Consider the following 22465-nt stretch of genomic DNA (forward strand, 5'->3'; position numbering starts at 1 on the left):
ATCCAGAACATGATACGGTGGTCGGTCACGATACTCTTTCAAGCGCAGTCATGACGTAAGCAACTTCGTTTGTCACTGCTCGTAATAGCGGAAGACTGTGCGTGCCGAGATATTTGTGATTATCCCCGACTCCACCTTGTTGCAAGCTACATACATACTCGTGCTTCAAGTCTCTATGGAGATTCTTATACTGTAGGTTTTTTAACTTCCTGAGTGTGTGGGAAAGTGCTAGTACCTACAGAAATAAATGAACACTTTTGTACTTACACTGTTTACATTTCGTCAAACATTTTTTTAACTTATAGAACCGATTCCTTTTATCATGCAAAAAAGGCCAGAAGAGAACATACGAAGTAAAAGGAACTGACACCTGAAGTTGTGGAAGTTCAGCGTCTCCCTAGGGATGGGGGAAAAAAACGACCAGTTACAAGCGATATCGATTTTTTTTTTTTTGTTAAGCTTGTGGTAAGTTCTATGGGACCAAACTGCTGAGGTCATCGGTCCCTAGGCTTACACACTACTTAATGTAACTGAAACTATCTTATGATAGCCGGCCGCGGTGGTCTAGCGATTCTAGGCGCTCAGTCCGGAACCGCGCGACTGCCACGGTCGCAGGTTCGAATCCTGCCTCGGGCATTGATGTGTGTGATGTCCTTAGGTTAGTTAGGTTTAAGTAGTTCTAAGTTCTAGGGGACTAATGACCATAGGTGTTAAGTCCCACAGTGCTCTGAGCCATTTGGTCCATTATCTTATGATAAGGACAACACACACACCCATCCCCAAAGGAGGACTCGAACCTCCGACTGGGCGGAGCCGCGCGAACCGTGGCAAGGCGCCTGAGACTGCACGGCTACCCCACGGGTCACGATTCCGATATTTTAGTTCTGAACATCCGTTATTTTTCGGGATTTGTTTGGTCTCGGTTGTAGCAGGTGTTCTTTTACTTTTTACTAAGAACCGAGAAGAAAACGAAATACCAATTAGCCATACCAACAGTGGTAACTTTTTTTTAAAAAAAAGGAGTAATTTTTATTAGTAAAACCTCCGTTGGTTTGAATTATCGCACTATTATAGAAAATGAGAAAAGTAATCAGTGCTATTTTAATAACAAAAACGAGCAACAAATATACGGCATAAGAATTGGCACAGTACTGCAGAGACAATCATGTACCTGTTGCCGTGTGTCGTGGCTTAATGTACGTGTGTGTGTGTGTGTGTGTGTGTGTGTGTGTGTGCAGCGTGAAAGGCCTGCCCCACATGCTTTGTGTGGTAGTTTTTCGCTTTCGTCGCCGGACATCCATGTCTTGCAGGATTGCTCCAGCCCTAGCCTGGAAATATTTTTAAGAAGTGACGTAGCAGTGAAGCTTTATTTGATTTAAAAGATTACAAATTTGTCAATTATGTCTATAAAATAATAAAAGAGGAAGGAGATTATGGTAACAGTAACAAATTTAAAACTTAACAACTCTTCTTTTACAGTAATTAATAAAAATTGAAAGAAGCTGATCTGCTGTGTCTACATAATATGCCTTTATCTGCTTGAAGCCCTTGAAAACGGGATGACTAACACGGAAAACAGATTCTCCAACCTCGGTTTTCACCCGATGGCTCTGGCTATTCGTAATGCACAAATGGTGGTATTATTACCGATTTTACAACATGATTTTGAGCACCATGTCAAAAGATTAGAATCAATAGGAGAATACTGGTGATCTTTTTTTTCTATTCAGCCACTTATCACTTCCTGAGAAAAGCAGCAGTCGGGGAAAGAACGAAGTTATATTTGGATATTTAATTTACTGATTCGGATTCTATGTATCTGGAATCTGAGAGACTCCAAAGTTTTCAATTTTGGTCCGTCTACGTCTTTTACATAAATGCACTAAATAGCCAAAGAAACTGGTACACCTGCCTAATATCGCAGAAGAGCCGCAACACAACGTGACATGGGCTCGACTAACGTCTGCAGTAGTGCTGGAGAAACTGACACCATGAATCCAGCAGGCCTGTCCATAAACCCATCAGAGTACGACGGGGCGCAGATCTCTTTTGAGCAGCACGTTCATTTCTGGGGAGTCTGATGCTTAACCGCAGAAGACTGTTCCTGGAGCCACTCTGTAGCAAGTCTGGACGTGTGGAATGTCACAGGAATTGCCCAAGTCCGTCAGAATGTACAATGGACATGAACGGATGAACGGATCAGACTGGATGCTTACGTAGGTGTCACATGTCAGAGTCGAATGTAGACGAATCAGGGGTCCACATCACCCCAAATGCACACGTTCCACACCATTATAGAGCCTCCACCAGCTGGAACAGTCCCCTGCTGACATGCAGTGTTCATGGATTCATGATGCTGACTCGCAGCGCGGGATTAGCCGCACGGTCTGGGGCGCTGCAGTCGTGGACTGTGCGGCTGGTCCTGGCGGAGGTTTGAGTCCTCCCTAGGGCATGGACGTGAGATTTTCTCCTTAGGATAATTTACGTTACGTAGTGTGTAAGCTTAGGGACTGATGACCTTAGCAGTTAAGTCCGATAAGATTTCACACACATTTGAACATGAGGCTGTCTCCACATCCGCACAGGTCCATCTTCTCGACACAATTTGAAATGAGTCTCGTCCGCCAAGGCATACGTTTCCATTCATCAAAATTCCAATGTCCGTGTTGACAGGCCCAGGTGCAGTCATCAAAGGTACACGTGTCGCTTCAAACTCGAAAAGCCCATACCGCTGATGTTTCGTAGAATGCTTCGCACGCTGACACTTGTTGATGTCCCAGCATTGAAATCTACAGAAGTTTGCGGAAGGGTTGCACTTCTGTCACGTTGGACTATTCCTGTTATTCACGGCACACTTATGAAATGGTCGTACGATAAAATCCCCCTTCATCTAAAGCTACAATACGCTACTAAAACCTACCAATATTAGTGAAACATTATGTATATTCCCAGTGACGTCAGAATAACGAGTAACAAATGTTCAATGAAAATCCTTGAGATGAGAAAGAAAAGAGGTCAGATTTATACACTGAAACAGATATTAAAATTTCCGAAAATGAACAAGTTGAAAAGGAGGCAGCTACGGCAAGGCAAGGTGACTATGGACGACGGTCTCAACGTTTTAAATCAGGTTCCACGGGGGAGAAAAATGCTACCTGTTGGCGAGGTAAGGAGAAACATAATATAGTTATTTATAACATAAGACATAATACGAGGTAGGTATCAAATTTAGAGTATTTACAGGATAATTTAAAAACATAGCTGCTGGATAGTGTAAAGAAAAAAAGAAGGATTGTGAAATAACGAGGAGCTGTTGGAAAGTGTGGCAGAAGTGAATGGCAGTCAGCAATAAGTGTACTGAAGTGTTTATGTGGACTCCTGAAGACCAAAATCGATAAATGAGGAAGGGTAATGTACATAATTTATCTGGATTTTCTTTTTTCCTTTTATTAAAAAAAATGCATTTTTCCTTGATATCGTGGGACTTATTCCAACAATAGTCGCAAGTGTACATTCGACAGCGCTAGATGGTCATTACTTAGGATCGCTCAAGAGATATAATTGTAAAATAAAGCCCTAAGAGTTGCTAGCAAACGATATATATCCCATTTACTGTTGTAGATTACGTAGAGTGGCAGATGTATGAGAAGTCTTAAACAACTAGTAATCTGTAAAGACAATGTGTGTAAATAATATTAAGAAGGGATTTCTATGTGTCATGGGTAAGAGGATGGAAGGTATTAAGAAAGCGATGTAGTACTTCACATGCGAATGACATGCAGGCAGTCTAACAACATGTAACACTCCGAAAAGCGAACGAACACATCTCATAATTTAAGCAGCTGTCACATTAGTTTGCATTAAGCCATATGTGATCGAAACTGCGAAAACGCGCTTTTTAACTGCTGCATTTCACTCACTGCCGATGGATTAATGAACTTTCGCAGTAAATAACAGGAGACTGTCTGCGATATCCAGTTAGCGAATTACAAAAACAGAGCGGCTAATTCACTTCAAATGGCCCCTGTCGTGAAAAGTGATGATACACAGGACTGGCCGTAATTTACATATTTAAATTGATTACGCTTTAATTAACTTTTCAGACAATGACTCCTCCTCTGCCGCATGCGCGTGCACGCCTTCGGGCGGGACTAAAATTAACTCTGGAAAGCTTCACAAATGAAATTAAACAAACAGCAAAACCACACACACACACACACACGCGCGCGCACGTTCGCGCGCTCACTAGCGCCCGACTTTGCTCCGCGGGGGTGGAAAGTACGCCATTAGCGGTAATTCCCGCCAGCCCACTGAAGCAGAGTCGACAGTTATGGGTGTCTGCTCGGAGCGCCTTTGCTGAGGAGGTGGAAAAATGGGTGCTGCGCCTGCCACGAGCTGAAATCTCATTAACTCTTTTAGAATATTCTATTACTTTTTCTGACTCTAATTACCGTTAAATTGTGTCGACTGTCGGACTCGAAAACGTTCGCAACCAATTTAACCTCTTCGTCGATTACTCCAGTGTTTCAACTGGTCTTCAAACTGATGAAAATTTGACTTCGAAACAACTTGTAAAAGGCAGGATTCGTAACAGTTGGGCGCAATTTGCACTGTGTTTTTGAGTAAGCAATACTACCGAACATCTTCTTCTCCTGCTTGTGCCTATGTCCCTCATCTGTGTGTAGTTGGCATGGTTACAACATGGTTAACTGACGGGTTGGCTGATGTCCTTCTTACCGTTACCCCTCTTTCTCCCGGAGCGCAACGTGTGTGTCTGCGTATAGTGATATTCATGTGGAAGTGAGCGTAAGTATTCTAAATGTTTTCGAATAATGTAACTGAGGTTCAAGTACCTCTAGGCACTATGGGACTTAACATCTGAAGTCATCAGTCCCCTAGACGCGGAACTACTTAAACCTAAATAACCTAAGGACATCACACGCAGCCAGGCCCGAGGTAGGATTCGAACCTGCGACCGTAGCAGCAGTGCGGTTCCGGACTGAAGCGCCTAGAACCTCTCGGCCACAGCCGCTGGCTGTAACTGAGGGAGGCTCTGGTTACCAGCCCAGTATTCACCTAGTGGGATGTGGGAAACCTCCTCAAACCGGCACACCAACCTTCGACGTTAATCCGCCTGATGCACCTGGTCTGGAGCTGGCGCACCTAACCACCCTGAAAGCGGCGTTTTAACACACACGACGTTTTTAATGACGTTCAAGAGCTCATGGTCAACATCTAAAGCTCAGAAGGTTGGCCGGCCGGAGTAACCGAGCGGTTCTAGGCGCTACAGCGTCGAACCGCGAGACCGCTACGGTCGCAGGTTCGAATCCTGCCTCGGGCATGGATGTGTGTGATGTCCTTAGGTTAGTTAGGTTTGAGTAGTTCTAAGTTCTAGGGGACTGATGACCTCAGCAGTTAAGTCCCAAATTGCCTTGTTGACAACTTGGGTTCATGGCTTCGTGGGGTCTGCGCCGCACTGGAATCCTATCATCAGCTCTTCCAACCTGAACACGGAACACACCTGACGAGACCACGGTTTTCCACTAATCTAGGATCCAACCGATTTGCCAAGGAGAGGCACCGTAAGCGATGTCGCCCTGTTAACAAATCCACTAGCGTCGTTCGTCTCCTGCTATAGCTTTTTAATGCCAAATTTCGCCACACTGTTCTAAGGAATATGTCCAACTTGATTTCTGTGGTCATTTCGCATATGATTGCTTGTCTGTTAGCACTAACAACTTTACGGAAACGCCGCTGCTCTCGGTCGCTAAGTGAATACTGCTGGCCACTGCGTTGTCCGTGATGAAAGGTAATGCCTGAAATATGGTATTCTGGAAGACTTGCATCTCGGAATATTGAATTTCCTAGTCGATTTCCGAAATGAAATATCCATTGTTACCACTTTGCGTTGTAGCTGTTAACTCCCTTCGCGCCGGTATAGTCACGTCGGAAACTTTTTCACATGAATCACCTGAGTACAAACAACAGCTCCGCCAATGCACTGCCATTTTGTACTTTCCGTACTAGTTGCTACCGCTATCTGTATGTGTGCATATCGCTATCCCGTGACTTTTGTCACCTAAGTCTAGAAAAGGTTGTGTTGCAAAAACAATTAAATTTTGGCAAACGTTAAAGCCACTCACACATTAGGCCTGTTCCGACAGGCAGATGGGTGCCTATAAGGCAGTACGAGGAGCAGTCTTTCATAGTGGCACATGTCGGCAATTCCTCTAATTGTTACTGCACGTAGATGAATACTGATGGTGCCTCTGTTTATTTACTCAAACAGCCCCTCAGTTGACCTCACGAGGTTCAGTGGAGTCCGTGCCACAACTTCTTACTTCAGGAGAAATCTGAGAAAGAACCAGAATCGAAGCTGGGCCCTACTGTATCGAAGGCAGTGCCGATATCTGTTCGGCTGCATAGTCGTCATAAATTAAGGCTGGATACAGAACAGTGGATATCGTAGAAAAAATGTGAGATGTAAGTTGAAAAATGAAATGTAATTACTAGAAAGATAAGGAGAAACATACAACGCTTCCAAAATATACCTGAGTGTTCATAAAAAGTTAGGAACACTTTTAGTGCCCTCAAATACAGGATGTTCGGAAATTCCCTTTACGAAGTTCTAGGACTTGTTGAGAGGAGAGAGTACATAGTATTTTGAATAGGAACGTACCGTTTCCGTTCTACGATGTTTTCAGTTCAGGCGTTTAACTGATCCACTTGTGCTTGAGCAATTGGATTAGGCGTGACGCAGTACAATTATTACGTCACAATTCGAAAGGAAACGTAACGAAACACCCATTTATTCCATAAACACACTTGTTTGTATAAACATTTAAGCATTATATGTTTATATTACTCTTGAACGAAAAAGTATCCTGCACACCGTACGTTCTAAAGAATACTGATGCATTACAACAGTGATTCGATGCCGCGACAACGAACGCTGTTATAGACGTAGTACCTACGAAACATGTTCTGGTACACGTTCTCCATCCCACTTGGTATGTCTTCAGTTTCTGGTGCAACGGCCAGAAGTCGTGGCAGCAGATTTACTTGTCTCTCTGTACGAGTCTTATGCATTATGCTTAGAGCACGACCCCACAAGTAGTAGTCCATAGTAGTATACGTCGTCGTGTCTACCCTCTTGCACATCAGGACAAGCAACTCTCAGACTTTTCTCTTTCCCTCAGCAGACGTGGGCACGTTATGCTTCGAAAAGATACTGCCGGACACTTTTTCCTATTCAAAATGTTATGTACTCACTCCCCCCCCCCCCCCCCCCCCCCCTAGATGTCGTAGAAGACTGTAAGGGGCATTTCCGAACGACCTGCATATCCACTGGCACTGAATCTCCCCATTAACAACGCTGTTTGGCTTCGGAAATTTAGCTCGGAGGTAGCAAAGCCTACGCAAAGAAATAGATAAGGGGATGGGCAATCGGTAGTAACACAAATGACTAATGAACAACGTTAATTCCTATCTCATTCTGTACTGCCTCAAACTGTAGTAACTTACTGGTGGCTGCTGTTCATTTCAATTCAGATATATATAACTTCATGCTCTGAAACTATTCAAACGAAAATTCTCAAATGAAATTCAGAATAAAGGTAATATTGTGTAGTTTGAAATGGTATTTACGTGGTATTTTTAGAACTTACATTTTTAATGTATTTTTATCATCTTTGATATTATTTCTGAAAAGCATTACTTTAAATGGAATAAACATTATGTCATATGGTTCAGCATTTGATTTAAAAACAATATTAGTAAACATTTTCGTGGTATTTACAATGGAGATCTGTAGAAAAAATAAAAATAAACAGAAACAACGGCGTAACCCGCCGGTTGACTACGCCGTTTTACATAATGATGCATTTTGAATGCCGGCAGGTGTGGCCGAGCGGTTCTGCGCTCTTCAGTCTGGAACCGCGGGACCGCTACCGTCGCAGGTTCGAATCCTGCCTCGGGCATGGATGTGTGTGATGTCCTTAGGTTACTTAGGTTTAAGTAGTTCTAGGGGACTGATGATCTTAATTCCCATAGTGCTCAGAGCCATTTTTTGCATTTTGAATGGCAGACGGGAAAGGATCGCAACCTACGTGCAGGGAGAGCGAAAATATTTATTACTTTACTATTTTTCCCCTTTTTCAGAGGAAATTCTCCGTACATCTTAAAGCTGAAATCAAAAAGTAGTAAAATCAGGTCCAAGCCAGTCCAGGTTTAATCGTTGTGAAAACTGCTTTTATACTTCATACATGAAATAAAGATTTAATAAATTTTGTTAAATACTTCTATTGCTATATACCTCCATCAAAAACAGACATGCGACTTTAAAATGAATCGCAGTTCACTGAAATGCAGTATAAGGTGCCTGAGTTTACACGGCAGACAAATTCTCCCATTCAGTAAACAAAGCTAACTTTAACGACATTTAACTCGGAAACAAGTAAATTTTAGAGAAAACTTTATGGAAGTTGTTTTCTTTTGCAGTAATTGACAGCAATTGACGCATTTTTAAGAATTCGAGCTCAGTTATCTCTTTTTTTTTTTTCGTCCGATTTGAAATCGAATAGCCCAGAGGCTTAATTTGTGTAGGGACAAACGTTCTTGTTGTCTACTGCCTAAACTATTCAATAACTTGAAGGTAGTGAGCTTATGTGGTGAAAGGAATAATGTACGATGTTGTCGTCTCCATCGTCGCATGACTAGCAGAACTGCAAACAATCCAGAGCTGATAGAGAGCATCATGACTGATACAGGGATTAGTGATCACAAGGTCATTGTAGCTAGGCTCAATACCATTTCTTACAAATCCATCAGAAACAAACGCAAAATAATTTTATTTAAAAAAGCGGATAAAGTGCCACTAGAAGCCTTCCTAAAAGACAACTTCCATTCCTTCCGAACTGACTATGCGAATGTAGACAAGATGTGGCTCAAATTCAAAGATATAGTAGCAACAGCAATTGAGATATTCATACCTCATAAATTGGTAAGAGATGGAACTGATCCCCCGTGGTACACAAAAAAGGTCCGAACGCTGTTGCAGAGGCAACGGAAAAAAGCATGCGAAGTTCAGAAGAACGCGAAATCCCGAAGATGTGCTAAAATTTACAGACGCGCGAAATTTGGCACGTACTTCGATGCGAGATGCCTTTAATAGGTTCCACAACGAAACATTGTCTCGAAATTTGGTAGAAAATCCGAAGAAATTCTGGTCGTATGTAAAGTACACAAGCGGCAAGACGCAGTCAATACCTTCGCTGCGCAGTGCCGATGGTACTGTTATCGACGACTGTGCCGCTAAAGCGGAGTTATTGAACGCAGTTTTCCGAAATTCCTTCACCAGGGAAGACGAATGGAATATTCCAGAATTTGAAACACGAACATCTGCTAGCATGAGTTTCTTAGAAGTAGATACCTTAGGGGTTGCGAAGCAACTCAAATCGCTTGATACGGGCAGTCTTCAGGTCCAGATTGTATACCGATTAGGTTCCTTTCAGATTACGCTGATACTATAGCTCCCTACTTAGCACTCATATACAACCGTTCGCTCACCGATAGATCTGTACCTACAGATTGGAAAATTGCGCAGGTCGCACCAGTGCTCAAGAAGGGTAGTAGGAGTAATCCATTTAACTATAGACCTATATCATTGACGTCGGTTTGCAGTAGGGTTTTGGAGCATATACTGTATTCAAACATTATGAATCACCTCGAAGGGAACGATCTATTGACACGTAATCAGCATGGCTTCAGAAAACATCGCTCTTGTGCAACGCAGCTAGCTCTTTATTCGCACGAAGTAATGGCAGCTATCGGCAGGTGATCTCAAGTTGATTCCGTATTTCTACATTTCCGGAAAGCTTTTGACACCGTTCCTCATAAGCGACTTCTAATCAAGCTGCGGAGCTATGGGGTATCGTCTCAGTTGTGCGACTGGATTCGTGATTTCCTGTCAGGAAGCTCGCAGTTCGTAGTAATAGACGGCAAATCATCGAGTAAAACTGAAGTGATATCAGGTGTTCCCCAGGGAAGCGTCCTGGGACCTCTACTGTTCCTGATCTATATAAATGACCTGGGTGACAATCTGAGCAGTTCTCTTAGACTGTTCGCAGATGATGCTGTAATTTACCGTCTAGTAAGGTCATCCGAAGACCAGTATCAGTTGCAAAGCGATTTAGAAAAGATTGCTCTATGGTGTGTCAGGTGGCAGTTGACGCTAAATAACGAAAAGTGTGAGATGATCCACATGAGTTCCAAAAGAAATCCGTTGGAATTCGATTACTCGATAAATAGTACAATTCTCAAGGCTGTCAATTCAACTAAGTACCTGGGTGTTAAAATTACGAACAACTTCAGTTGGAAGGACCACATAGATAATATTGTGGGGAAGGCGAGCCAAAGGTTGCGTTTCCTTGGCAGGACACTTAGAAGATGCAACAAGTCCACTAAAGAGACAGCTTACACTACACTCGTTCGTCCTCTGTTAGAATATTGCTGCGCGGTGTGGGATCCTTACCAGGTGGGATTGACGGAGGACATCGAAAGGGTGCAAAAAAGGGCAGCTCGTGTTGTATTATCACGTTATAGGGGAGAGAGTGTGGCAGATATGATACACGAGTTGGGATGGAAGTCATTACTGCATAGACGTTTTTCGTCGCGGCGAGACCTTTTTACGAAATTTCAGTCACCAACTTTCTCTTCCGAATGCGAAAATATTTTGTTGAGCCCAACCTACATAGCTAGGAATGATCATCAAAATAAAATAAGAGAATTCAGAGCTCGAACAGAAAGGTTTAGGTGTTCGTTTTTCCCGCTCGCTGTTCGGGAGTGGAATAGTAGAGAGATAGTATGATTGTGGTTCGATGAACCCTCTGCCAAGCACTTAAATGTGAATTGCAGAGTAGTCATGTAGATGTAGATGTAGACCGGTTCCTTCACCTGGTTTGCTGAAAATTTATGAAAGATAAATGCAAACGAGTCAAGTATGTGCAGCGTAAAACCTGAGCAGCAGGGACAATAAGTGAACGAAGATTAAGTTCTCGATAGGGTGGCAACGTGTACTTGGCGCAGTTTGTAAACGGATGCAATGTGTAAGAGAATGTATTCACTAAGTTCACGTATATGAGAAATCCATTATAAAAAGTGAACAGATCTGTTATACAAGCTAGCAACGGCTAACAACTGACATCAAACGTTTGACATCTGAACGTCATGTCAAAAATTACATGAAAATTGCTTTGCAAACTCGTTGGATGAGGGCTTGACATTAATAGAACATGTGTGTAAGTCACTTGAATTTGGACACAGTGATCTCACTGGTAAGTACCAACCACCAAATTTGCCGAGGTAACTGAGGAAGACAACAGAGATGCAGGATTAGGTACGGCCACATACAAAAGCCAATGGGAAAACGACAAGGTTTTGGCTAACCTCAATTCTGCCGCCGTTTACAGTCACGTGGAAACTCGTTGCCTGCTGCGAACTCGCAATCACGCCGAATGCTGCTGGTCGAAAGCGTCGTTATCAAATTCAAGACAAGTGTCTGAACACTTATGTTCAGGTCGCTGCCCAGAACGAAAGACGAGACGAGGGCGGCTTGTGTTCCAAACTGCGCGAGGGAACAACAGAACGATGCGCGCCGAACATTCTGATTGGTCGGTACCGCAAAAAGCTCTAGCCGTGGAGTGAGAGTACCTTTATCTTTCCTGTTTGGCACCGACGTGTCTTTCTTGTGGCCAGGGACGCCTAGATTCTCACCGTGTCTGAATCAACAAGTGTCTTGCACACATTGTGCATGCAAAAAGCATTAAAAGCGCTCGCACGTCATATCTGTCATTCACGCTTTAAAAACCGAATTCTAAAACTGTTTACATTAGGAAATATTGAACGTATTTCGTGAATCTAGAGTTGTCATGAACCTTGACTTACGTCTTAACACCACAGTGGTTTATTGGTGTGTTCCTTTTCGAGGCTGTACATCTTGTCATCCTCCCACTATTGGCTGAGTTACCCACTCAGTTACTCTAGGATCCACAGTTTATCGAAGAATCCGAATCACGATGTGATTCAGCGTTTCTCGCACTTACATGTTACTGTCAGAGCGTATCGACGAGAAAGTCCTTGGATTTTTGGTGTCACCGCTTCTTTATTCCCACCCATACATGATGTTATGCGTTTCTAAGTCCATAGTGCTTCTTTCCACATATTAAGTAACCAATAAACCCTCGATTCTTTTTTAATAAGTCGTACACTTCTTTATGAAATTTCTTCAAACTTCTGATTAAAAATAAGTTAAACGTGTTAAGTATCTTCTGTTAAGCACGTAATCGAGAAAAACTTTTGGAAACATCTGAAATAATGTTTAAGGTTTGTTGATGTTTTTAAGTCAAACACTGGATGAATACAGTCTGGCTAATTCGTGCTCTCTTTTTAAGAAAACCCAGTGTTGCACGAATCAAAGTGTTTATAACGTATTATTTCCTGAGCTGCGTATCGTATAGTAATTTACCTTTCCACTTACATTCAAAGGTAGATGTACTACAGTCTACGAAATATGTTGCGAACAAAGTTAGTAGTAGTGTAGTGATAAATGAAAACGACACTTCTAATGTGGTAGATTTTCATACATCTCAATGCTTATGTCGTCATTTATGCTGACCTATGTGTCCTATGACGATTTAATTTTGCATTGGTATAAGTGGATGCTGTTTCCATAATTTGTTGCTAATAGTGTTTGTAGTAAAGAAGTAATAAATTAAAACGTCAAGGCTGATGCTGCAGTTTTACTGTACGATCAGCGAAGATGTAAGCGATAAACTTTACTCCTTTGAAACTAATCTGCATTAACAACAGTTTAAGCTCCGAAATCAAAACCTGCTAACGCTATCAACTCGTTACCACAATAATCAGCATTGCATGTTATGGTAATTTGGCCACTGCATACGACGGGAACATATTTACATTGAAGCAATACCTTAATGTATTCATGATTATATTCGTTATGCAAGGGTCGTTAGTAAATTGTAGGGCGTCGGGATCATAAACTGAAGTCGATATCATAATATCAGGTGATTATTCGTATTCAAAACCAACCTAAAATCTTATGGGAATGTGACGCTTGTATAATAAAGATACAAAAAACTGTCATTAACTGTTGAAGACAATTGTGTGGGACTTTAATTACCTTCGTTAGGAAGATCCGAGTTGTTCAGGATATGGACTCTGAGACAAACAAAATACTATAGACAAAAGCGACACTTACATCTTCAAAGTGCTCAGTTGGCACTAGACTAGAAGCAGTAAGTTAAATCATTAGAATTACAGGAAGAGAATAATGAAAATACCAATTTTCAGCACTCAGTCCAAACTTTGTTTGGATGAGGGAGCGGGTGGAGGTGGCAGCAAGCTTGTAGGCAATGCACCAAACATACATTTATCCTCGTTGCCTGAAAATAGAAGGGAACGCTGCAAAACGTTCGCTGACGTTGCGTGAAAATATGCGTAGACAATTTCTTAGTTTGGTTACAAGTTCAAACATTCTTTTACCATTGGCAGACGAAGTATAGACTGTGCCTGGTAGGGGGGTAATACGTTGTATTGGCTGAATAGAGAAGACTATTAAGAAAGTCTTAAATTTCTCGCGTTTCGAAGGATCAAAAAGGCAGAATTCTTGTTGACATTCATGCAGAATAAAAATTTTCTACCTGTCTTGTGGACACTCAACTTCAGAGTGCGTGACATCTTTTCAGCCACCACACAACATTCTGCACTGACTGCTTTAAATTCAGAAACAAATGCAATGCAATGATACAGAATCCTGAGGTGATCTGCAGCAATAATTTTACACCTTTCAGTTGTTTTGGGGGTTGTCGACGAGAAAACGTTTAGATAATCGTTCGAAATTATGTGTAAAGTCTGCTAAAAATCGCTAATTGCTCTCATCCCAAAATACTGGATTTGTGTATTCCGGTATTTGTGCTCAGTGCGATCTTTCCAGAAGGCAATTGATAATGTGTACCATGTCTGATTGAAATCTATCCTATAGTTTAGAAGTGAAATGCCTTATTGTTACGTATAATACATGAACATCGACAACACTGTTAAAGCCGCGCGGGATTAGCCGAGTGGTCCAAGGCGCTGCTGTCATGGACTGTGCGGCTAGTCCCAGCGAAGGTTCGAGTCCTCCCTCGGGCATGGAGGTGTGTGTTTGTCCTTAGGATAGTTTAGGTTAAGTAGTGTGTAAGCTTAGGGACTGATGACCTTAGCAGTTAAGTCCCATAAGATTTCACAAACATTTTTGTTAAGTCCCTGTAAATAAATAACAGCTTTTCTTTTTTGTTTGATGTTTCAATTTTCTAGCAAATTTTAATATTGTGTAAATAACGTTTTCATGCTGTTCTTATTTCTCCTTTTGTCCATTCGTGCTTCTCTATGGCGTCACCATGATTGAACATCGGTCTTGGCCCACGTCTGTTTGCGTCTGGCGCAGATTTCACGTTCAAGTGTGATAATATTTAGTGACCGTTTGCGTTGAGTGTATCGGAGGCGAAAAGTGGCCAGCAGTCAGGTATATGCCAGTCGGATACGGAAAACCGCCTAAAAATCAAAGCGAGAATGGCCGGTCCACGAGCCCTCTTGTTTACTCCACGAGGTGAAATCGATCCAGGTCTGTTTCTCCTCCCCATGTCCAAAAAGCGAGCGTCTTAGCACTCTCGGTTATCCGGGTGAGTCTGCATTTTTATGATATTGGTAATTAAAAATAAAAGGAAGCTAAGTTTATTTTAAAAAAACCTGTATTTGTTCACTGATATTTCCATTTGATAATAAATACTGTATAGAATTTTAAGACAGGTAAACAACATAATTATTGCTGTTTGCGAGTTTCAATCCATAAATAGGACGATCACAAAGCTTGAGCCTGTAGGCTTTCCACCCCGATATGGTTTACACGAATTTGTGTGAGAACCTCGTCGTTTTGTTTTCAGAAATTCTGTTTGAAGAAAATCGAGGAGTGCCAGCATTGAAAGTCCTCTAGTAAAATATTTAGCTGTAAGTTGAAAAAGTACACCTTTGCATCACTTTTGACACAGCTCCCATCCTTTTGGGGGCGACGTTATGACTGACAGCACGGTTAGCCTGGTATGACAAGAGTTTGAAGTATGTGTTCCGACATCATACACACCTAGAAACATAGGACCCTGTGAGTAGCACCATCTCCAATAGCGGCGGTGATCCGCAGGGATGTGGCCAAATGGTTGGTGTAGGAGAAGTTATGAGACTGTGTTGGGTAAATTCGGTGAGGGGGGGGGGGGATGTAGAGGCTCCAGCCCGCTGTCCGTGTCGCGGTCAGCTGACAACGCCCACTCGAATTCTGACGCGTCTGGGGTGTGACGGAAAGGGGGGGGGGGTCAGGGCTTTGGCACCTCCGGTGTTTGCTCACTGTGGACCGAGCCCGGGAAGACCTGCAGGGACTGTGCGACATGGTCGGAGCATCACACCAGGACAAACTGAGAGAGAAGAGAAGTTTGGTTATTCAAAAAGGCAACAGCAAACAGAAGCACTGTCAGTGGTCTGTTAAACTGGTTGTCAGCCGTTTTCATTTGGATGGGTTCATCAATAAGCAAAACCGGCGCATCTTGGGGTTGAGAATCTGCATTTCACGACCGAGAAGTCTCTTCCCCCTAAACGGGTGTGGTGTGGAATGTTCTGTCGTGCAATAATCGGTGCGATATTCCTTGACAGCACGGGGAGTACCGAACGGTACGTGAAGCTTTTTGAATATGATATCATCACCGTTATCCAAAGTGACCCTGCGGAGTTCGACTCAATCGAAGCAGGAGAGTGTTCGATGCCGGGGAGGAGAACTTTGGGGACCGCACTCTGGCTCTGGGGTACCCAGAGGCCACTGGCATGGGCCTCGATTGGCCTCCAAATTCTCTGAACATATCCGACTCCTTTTCGTGTGGCTACATTAAAGGCAAGGTGTAAAGCAGTAAGGCGAAAACCACTGCTGACATAAAAATAGCCATTCAGGTTTCATCGGCCGCACTTCAGCGGGTTATGCAGAATATCGCTATTCGTCTGCTGTACTTCATCGCCAATGGTGACAGCTGTATCGGACGTGTCATAACCTAATCCGAATATCTGCAGTGACGTTTACATGTTGAATAAAGAGTGTGTGCGACGTAGTTGGCAACTAATTTACGTTTTTTTTTCATGTAGTTTTATACTTTACACCGTGTACGGATTGTTGCGTTTCAAAGTTTCATTGTTAACTCTCTACTCCTCTCCGTTCCGTATTGTCGCATCATCTCACACCTGTATTAATGAAACATAATTTGAAACACATGTAAAGCGTGGTGCTGTGGCCCCTTTCGGTGGAATTCGTGTGAATGAACTGCACTGACGTTTGCCCTGTCGCAAGCGATACCCATACTGAGCAGCTGTAATGTGAGGTAAAAATTTGGTGAGATACTCCATACCACTGATATGATTGTGTTTTCGGTGTTTCTTGCAGTTTTCACACATTCGTCTCCTGGAACCACAGACGTACTTATGAATAATGTCTTTCCCAAAAATCCCTACACTGGAAAATAAAATGGAGGGAAAATAGTTTTTTTTCGAATTGTTACTTCTGACAACCACAATAATTAAATAAACTATACATTAAAAAAAGAACAAGATACTTTCAGTGAAAGGGTTGAGTGAGTATCCCACTACAGAACAGAATTTGGATAATGTAAAGGGTTGGACGAAAATATGTAAGTATTAAATTTAAAACTCTTTACCAAGGCTAATGTGGTGCAGGAAACACGCTCGCATTTCAAACAGCTTGCAGTCGTCTTAGAAACACAGATCCCGTATTCTTTGCATGTGAATCGTATACCATTTTCCTGCAAAATGGCGGAAGTTCAATTAAAGAAGGTGGAGGTAAACAGCGACCGCGCATCCTTCGCTCCAAAGTTGACCATAAAGGGTCAATAAAACTGATACAAAAAAAGAAGAACCCTTGGCCTAAGGGCGGAAGTTGGCCTTGGGCTGTGGAGCGGCGCTGACTTGCTCAGCGCTTAGATGATGATGATGATGATGATGATGATTGCTTTGTGGCAGGCTCAACTGCGCGGCCATCAGCGTCCGTACAAAGTCCCAATCTTTGCACAGTCGAACCTAGCCACTTTCACGAGTGATAATGATGAAATGATGAGGACAACACAACCACCCGGTCCCCGGACAGAGAAAATCACTAAACCGGCCGGGAATCGAATCCGGGACCCCGTCAGCGTTTCGAGCCCCCTCCGCTGGTGAGTGTTTGTTTACTTGCCCGCGGCGTTATGTAGCAGTGTTAGCTAGAAGCACAATGGCACTTTCTTACCTATTGGAGACGATCGAACTTACGTTCAACTCACAATGTACCCGACCCAAAGCTCATGAAGACGAACGATTTTTTTGCGTGGTATGGTGGACTTGGAAACCACAAGATCTCCTAGGTATTCATCTGTCCCTTGTGTCCAGGACGGTTTACTTCAAGCTCGCAGGCGAAGTGGCTTGTGATAGGCTGCCAAGCAGATCCGTCGATGGATCCCTCTTTTGCCATTCTGACATGAACGGGAGTGTGGTGGCAACTGATAATGTTGCTCTGGTAGCTCGAATGGTGTGCGTTTCCGAACTGCGCTTTTATGTCCTCGCCACTCAGTTGTATAGAACAGTTTGTTAGCCACGTGGAGGAAAAATGGGAAACCTTTGAGACTTATCCCGTACTCATTGGAGTGCGTCATGCACGTATTGAGCTCCCAAAATATGTGTCCATCGGTGGATGTCGCTCAATCGTTATTTATGATTGACAACAGATGTGTGCAAGAGGGAAATGTTCGTTCGGACTGTCTTCAGAGACGACTCGTGCAGACTAGGCAGAGAAAAATCAGGATTGGTAGTCACGAAGTCGATTAAGTTAAGGAATGCTGGTACCAATGACGGACGGTGCAAAGAGGACATAAAAAAAGGCTATCACTGGCACAAATTGCATTCCTGGCCAAGAGAAATCTACTAGTATCAAACATAGGCCTAAATTAGAGAAAGTAACTTCTGGGAATGTACGTCTGGAGAACACCATTGCATGGTACGAAACTTGGAATGTGGGAAAATCGAAAAAGCAGAGAATCGAATCACCTGAGACGTGATGCTAGAGATCAATATTGAAAATTAGTTGGACTGGTATGGTAAGAGGTGAGGAGACTCATAGAAGAAGAAGGCACAGAATGATAGGGTATCAGTAAAGACATGAGGGTGTAGCTTCCATGGTACTAGAGGGAGCTGTAGAGGGCAAAAACTGTAGAGGAAGACAGGGACTGGAATACACCCTGCAAATAACTGAGGACACGATTGGAATCATGGCAGGCCACATCAAATCAGTCAGAAGACTTATCACTCAAAAAATAAATTAATTAAAAAAACTGAGATATGCTGGCTGTGCTGTTGTGTCCAAGTGTGACACGAGCATTCATCCTCATGCTCAAAAGACTAGTCCTGAGCGATGCCAACTGTGTGAATAGCGGCCTTGTCTTCTTGGAACACAGCATCATCTGCGCGGAAGGAACCTTTTACTACGAGATGGACCCAACCATTCAAAACGGGTATATGGCCCTTGCCAGGAATACGACCTTGCGGATCAACTATGGGGCCCATGGAATGTCAGGATATGGCTGCCCAAATCTTCTACGAACGCTAGCCATTTTTCACTCTTGGAACGTAATCTTGGCCAGAAGTTGGAAGCAGTGTGGAAGAATACTCACCTGACCAAATTACATCATAGTCCAAGTTTTCTGGCTTAGGCACAACGTTTTCTTGTTACGGACATTTTGGAATTACAGTTCGCCTTGCAGTTTCGTGCTTACGGATCACCTTTCATGTTGGTTTCCTGCTGGGAAGGTCCATAAGTACTCTCATTTGACTGTCGTCTTCGTATGTCTCTTGCAGTCTTGTGCAGTGACCACCTGTCACGATGACTCAACACACCATACCCGTCGTGTTGACTTAGTGGATGATGCTTTTCCACGTTTCTCGTGTGCGGTATTCATCTTCGATGCGGTGCCGTTTGGAACATCGAATACATGGGCTACCTTCGTCAGGGAAGCACCCACTAGACGTGCAGCAGCAATTTGCCCACGTTCGAATTCACCTGCGGCGCGGGATTAGCGGTTTAAGGCGTTGCACTCCTGGACTGTGCGGCTGATCCTGGCGGAGGTTCGAGTCCTCCCTCGGGCATGGGTGTGTGTGTTTGTCCTTATGACACTTCAGGTTAAGTAGTGTGTAAGCTTAGGGGCTGATGACCTTAGCAGGTAAGTCCCATAAGATTTCACACACATTTGAACATTTCGAATTCACTTAGACCCGATATAATGCGCTCACAACTACAGAGAACACTGTAGAGATTAGATTAGATAAGATTAATACTTGTTCCATAGATCATGAATACGACACTTCGTAATGATGTGGAACAGTCGTGTATCGACACGACTGTCACTTGAAACTTATTCAGGACATTGTACAAGCGACGCTTACAATCAGACACGACAGCGCAACATGCAGACTTTCCTGTCATCTGCATTTTTCTATCCAATGCCTGTACATACCACTACGAACACATTTACAGACTGTAATTTCAGAAAATAGAATTGTAAGGGGGGGGGGGGGTCACGTTGCATGGAAGAAAATCTGATTTGGAGGAGTGATACAAAAGGACAGTGTAGTTAACTACCGCACCCAAGTCTCCTGAAAATTAGGAGGCATAGCACGAAAGCTTCAGAGAGTCTGCTAGGCTGGTACGGGCATGTCATGTGCCGTGATCCTAAACGTCTGAAAAGAACAGTACATCATGTGAACGAGTCTCAGAGGGGCCCCCGGATGTCCATCAGAGGGATTTTCTCTGCCTCGTGATGACTAGGTGTTCTGTGATGTCCTTAGGTTAGTTAGGTTTACGTAGTTCTAAGTTCTAGGGGACTGATGACCATACATGTTAAGTCCCATAGTGCTCAGAGCCATTTGAACTATTTTTTTGTCCATCAAATACCTGTATTAGGATTCTAATGAACGATCTGAAAACTATGAGAGAGCACCACGGAGTGACGCAGGTACGTGCAGAATGCTGTAAGAAGGCCAAGAAGTGAGACCCCAAGAGTCATGGATATAAGGCATATAAAAAGCAGATGAAGATCAGGTTTTAACGATCCTTTCGTAATGGCGTCGTTCGAGACGGTGCACAAGTTTCAGTAGGTCATTTTATTCTCAAAGAAACCGACCAAGCGTTTAGCTTAACCAGTCAGGGCACGTTTGGTGTTGTTGCCGTCCCTTTCGATAATTTTCGGTTATGTTACTTCCCCCCATAAAGTGCAAACTGTCATCTCTGTCTGTCTTACCGTGCCCGTCTTCAGATAACAGGATGTAGGCGGCTTTTAGGTTTGTGACGTATTTTTTTTCTGAAAGGGAATTTGGAATCCGGATTTTTCTATTAGCTCTTTTTGTATATTTACCTCCTCAGAAACTGTGTTAAAGTTTTTCGACACGATTGCGAGATCTTGCTAACTGCTTTTGATACGGCATTTATTTCCTTCAGTATATACCTGGTTGAGCAGTCGTTTCCTGGTTTACAGTTTTTCCCATTCGCAGATAATCTCCTGAACACAATTTAAAAGTACCGGAGAGGGCTCATCACTATTTTAATATCAAACTGCCTCCTAAAACGTTACCTTCGTTCAGGTCCCTATTAACGACTGCTTGATAATTTCCGTTGTGTTGGCGTCCACTCCAAATTGATCTCTTTACCGAGTTACTCTGCCTTGTCACGTGAACGCATTTTTAAATGTTCACTATTATCAAACGTTTGCGGAGATAATTTTGCAAAACTTTTCTGAGCCCCGTTTGAGATCCCTCCAGCTGATGTTCTCCATTGAGCTCGTCTGCAGTACTTTGGATAGTACTTTTTATGTTACAGGGTCGATCTAAACGCCATAATAGTTACAGGGGACCGTTCTACTATTCTTCTTATGTAAAGAATCAGTTGTACTAGTCATCCAAGCATCAGAAATCAATTCAGATCTTAAGATACTTTTATTTCGTGCATTAAATATGTAATTCTGATTTTTCCATCACTTTTCAGGATTTCAAATGCGATTCCGTCTTTCTCAACTATTTTACACAATTCTTTCAAGTCTTGTTGGTATGAATCTTTGCTCTTCAGTTGTACGTTCTTGAACATTTAAACAGCTCTCAAATTATGCTACCAAGATTTCATAATTTTCATCCATGTTCATTGCCCGTTTTACGTCTGCCGTCGAAAATCTACGTCCCTTGGCATTCCTGTAGAAGGAACTACTGTTAATAAGTTCTGTCTCAATCGTTCCCCTTTTCTCCCGCTTACAGTAGGTTCTTCATAGTCTCTTTTTGCGCTTATTTGTATTTCTCAAAATCGTCTCCTGTTTTCTCTGAGTCCGTGTTTCGTAGCCGTTTTCTCTCTTTCCAATAGCCTCAGTGGAGTCTTTAGTCCACCACCGATGTCTACGTGTTCATAATAACGGTGTAATTTCCTTCATTGTATTTATAATAGTTTTCGATATGCAGTTCACGTTTTCGTTTTGCTGACATGTAAGAGACACTGAAATCCGTTTCTATATTTTTCTTTTTGTAGCTTTTTAAAAGTTAAATTATATTGCTCTGTCCGTTCTTCTTTAATAGAATGACCTTGATTTCTATGTGTGTCAAAAAGGTATCTGAGTCCATAGTATTTCTTTCCCGAATCTCTACATTCATAGTTTTTCTAGTTTTTCTGCAGTTTCGTAGGGACATGATTTCGCTGTCTGATGTTCACCAAGGTCTTTACTTGGCGAAATTTACCTTTTTTCTGTGGAAACTGTCTTGAAGTAAATAGAGATAATCTTCATATCAAAAGGTTCGCACAGTGCAATAAGTCGTTTACCATTCACATTTGGTTTGTTATGAGCTTGGTTCAGCCCAACCATTTATCGAAACTCTCATTCTTTTCCAGCTTGTGCATTGAAAACTGACCACAGTGTTAACGTTGTAGCTTGGCATTTCTCCGCATTTCGCTCTCTAAATGATCCGAGAAAGCTTCAGCTTCACCAGGATATTTTCGGTTATCTTCTTTCTTTTAATCATATACATTGATTAATGAATACCTCACTTTGGATCATTTCATTGTGAGAGTGGAAATGCTTTCAGAGGGATAACTGAAGACCATAACAGAGTCTAGTATTTGTTTATTTACAAGAAACTCTGTGCCAAGCTGGTGAAGACTACAAAAGTATTTTGGTCAAGTTTCTCTTTGAAGATTTTGTACTTATGTGAATCAGAAATATTGGTGCCGATAAAACTTCTTTCCTGTAATGTCATTATTAAGAAATTATGCTTTTCAGTTTGTTCCAGATTTCCTTTTCTAAGA

At 42.6% G+C, this 22465-nt stretch overlaps 1 protein-coding gene across 1 annotated transcript in view; it reads left to right on the top strand.

Annotated features, from left to right (window-relative positions):
• Positions 1 to 22465, top strand: part of LOC126278604 (uncharacterized) — a 1236374-nt gene that overhangs the window by 97005 nt on the left and 1116904 nt on the right. The window lies entirely within an intron of this gene.

This window comes from Schistocerca gregaria, chromosome 6 (assembly GCF_023897955.1).
Source record: "Schistocerca gregaria isolate iqSchGreg1 chromosome 6, iqSchGreg1.2, whole genome shotgun sequence".
NCBI lineage: Eukaryota > Metazoa > Arthropoda > Insecta > Orthoptera > Acrididae > Schistocerca > Schistocerca gregaria.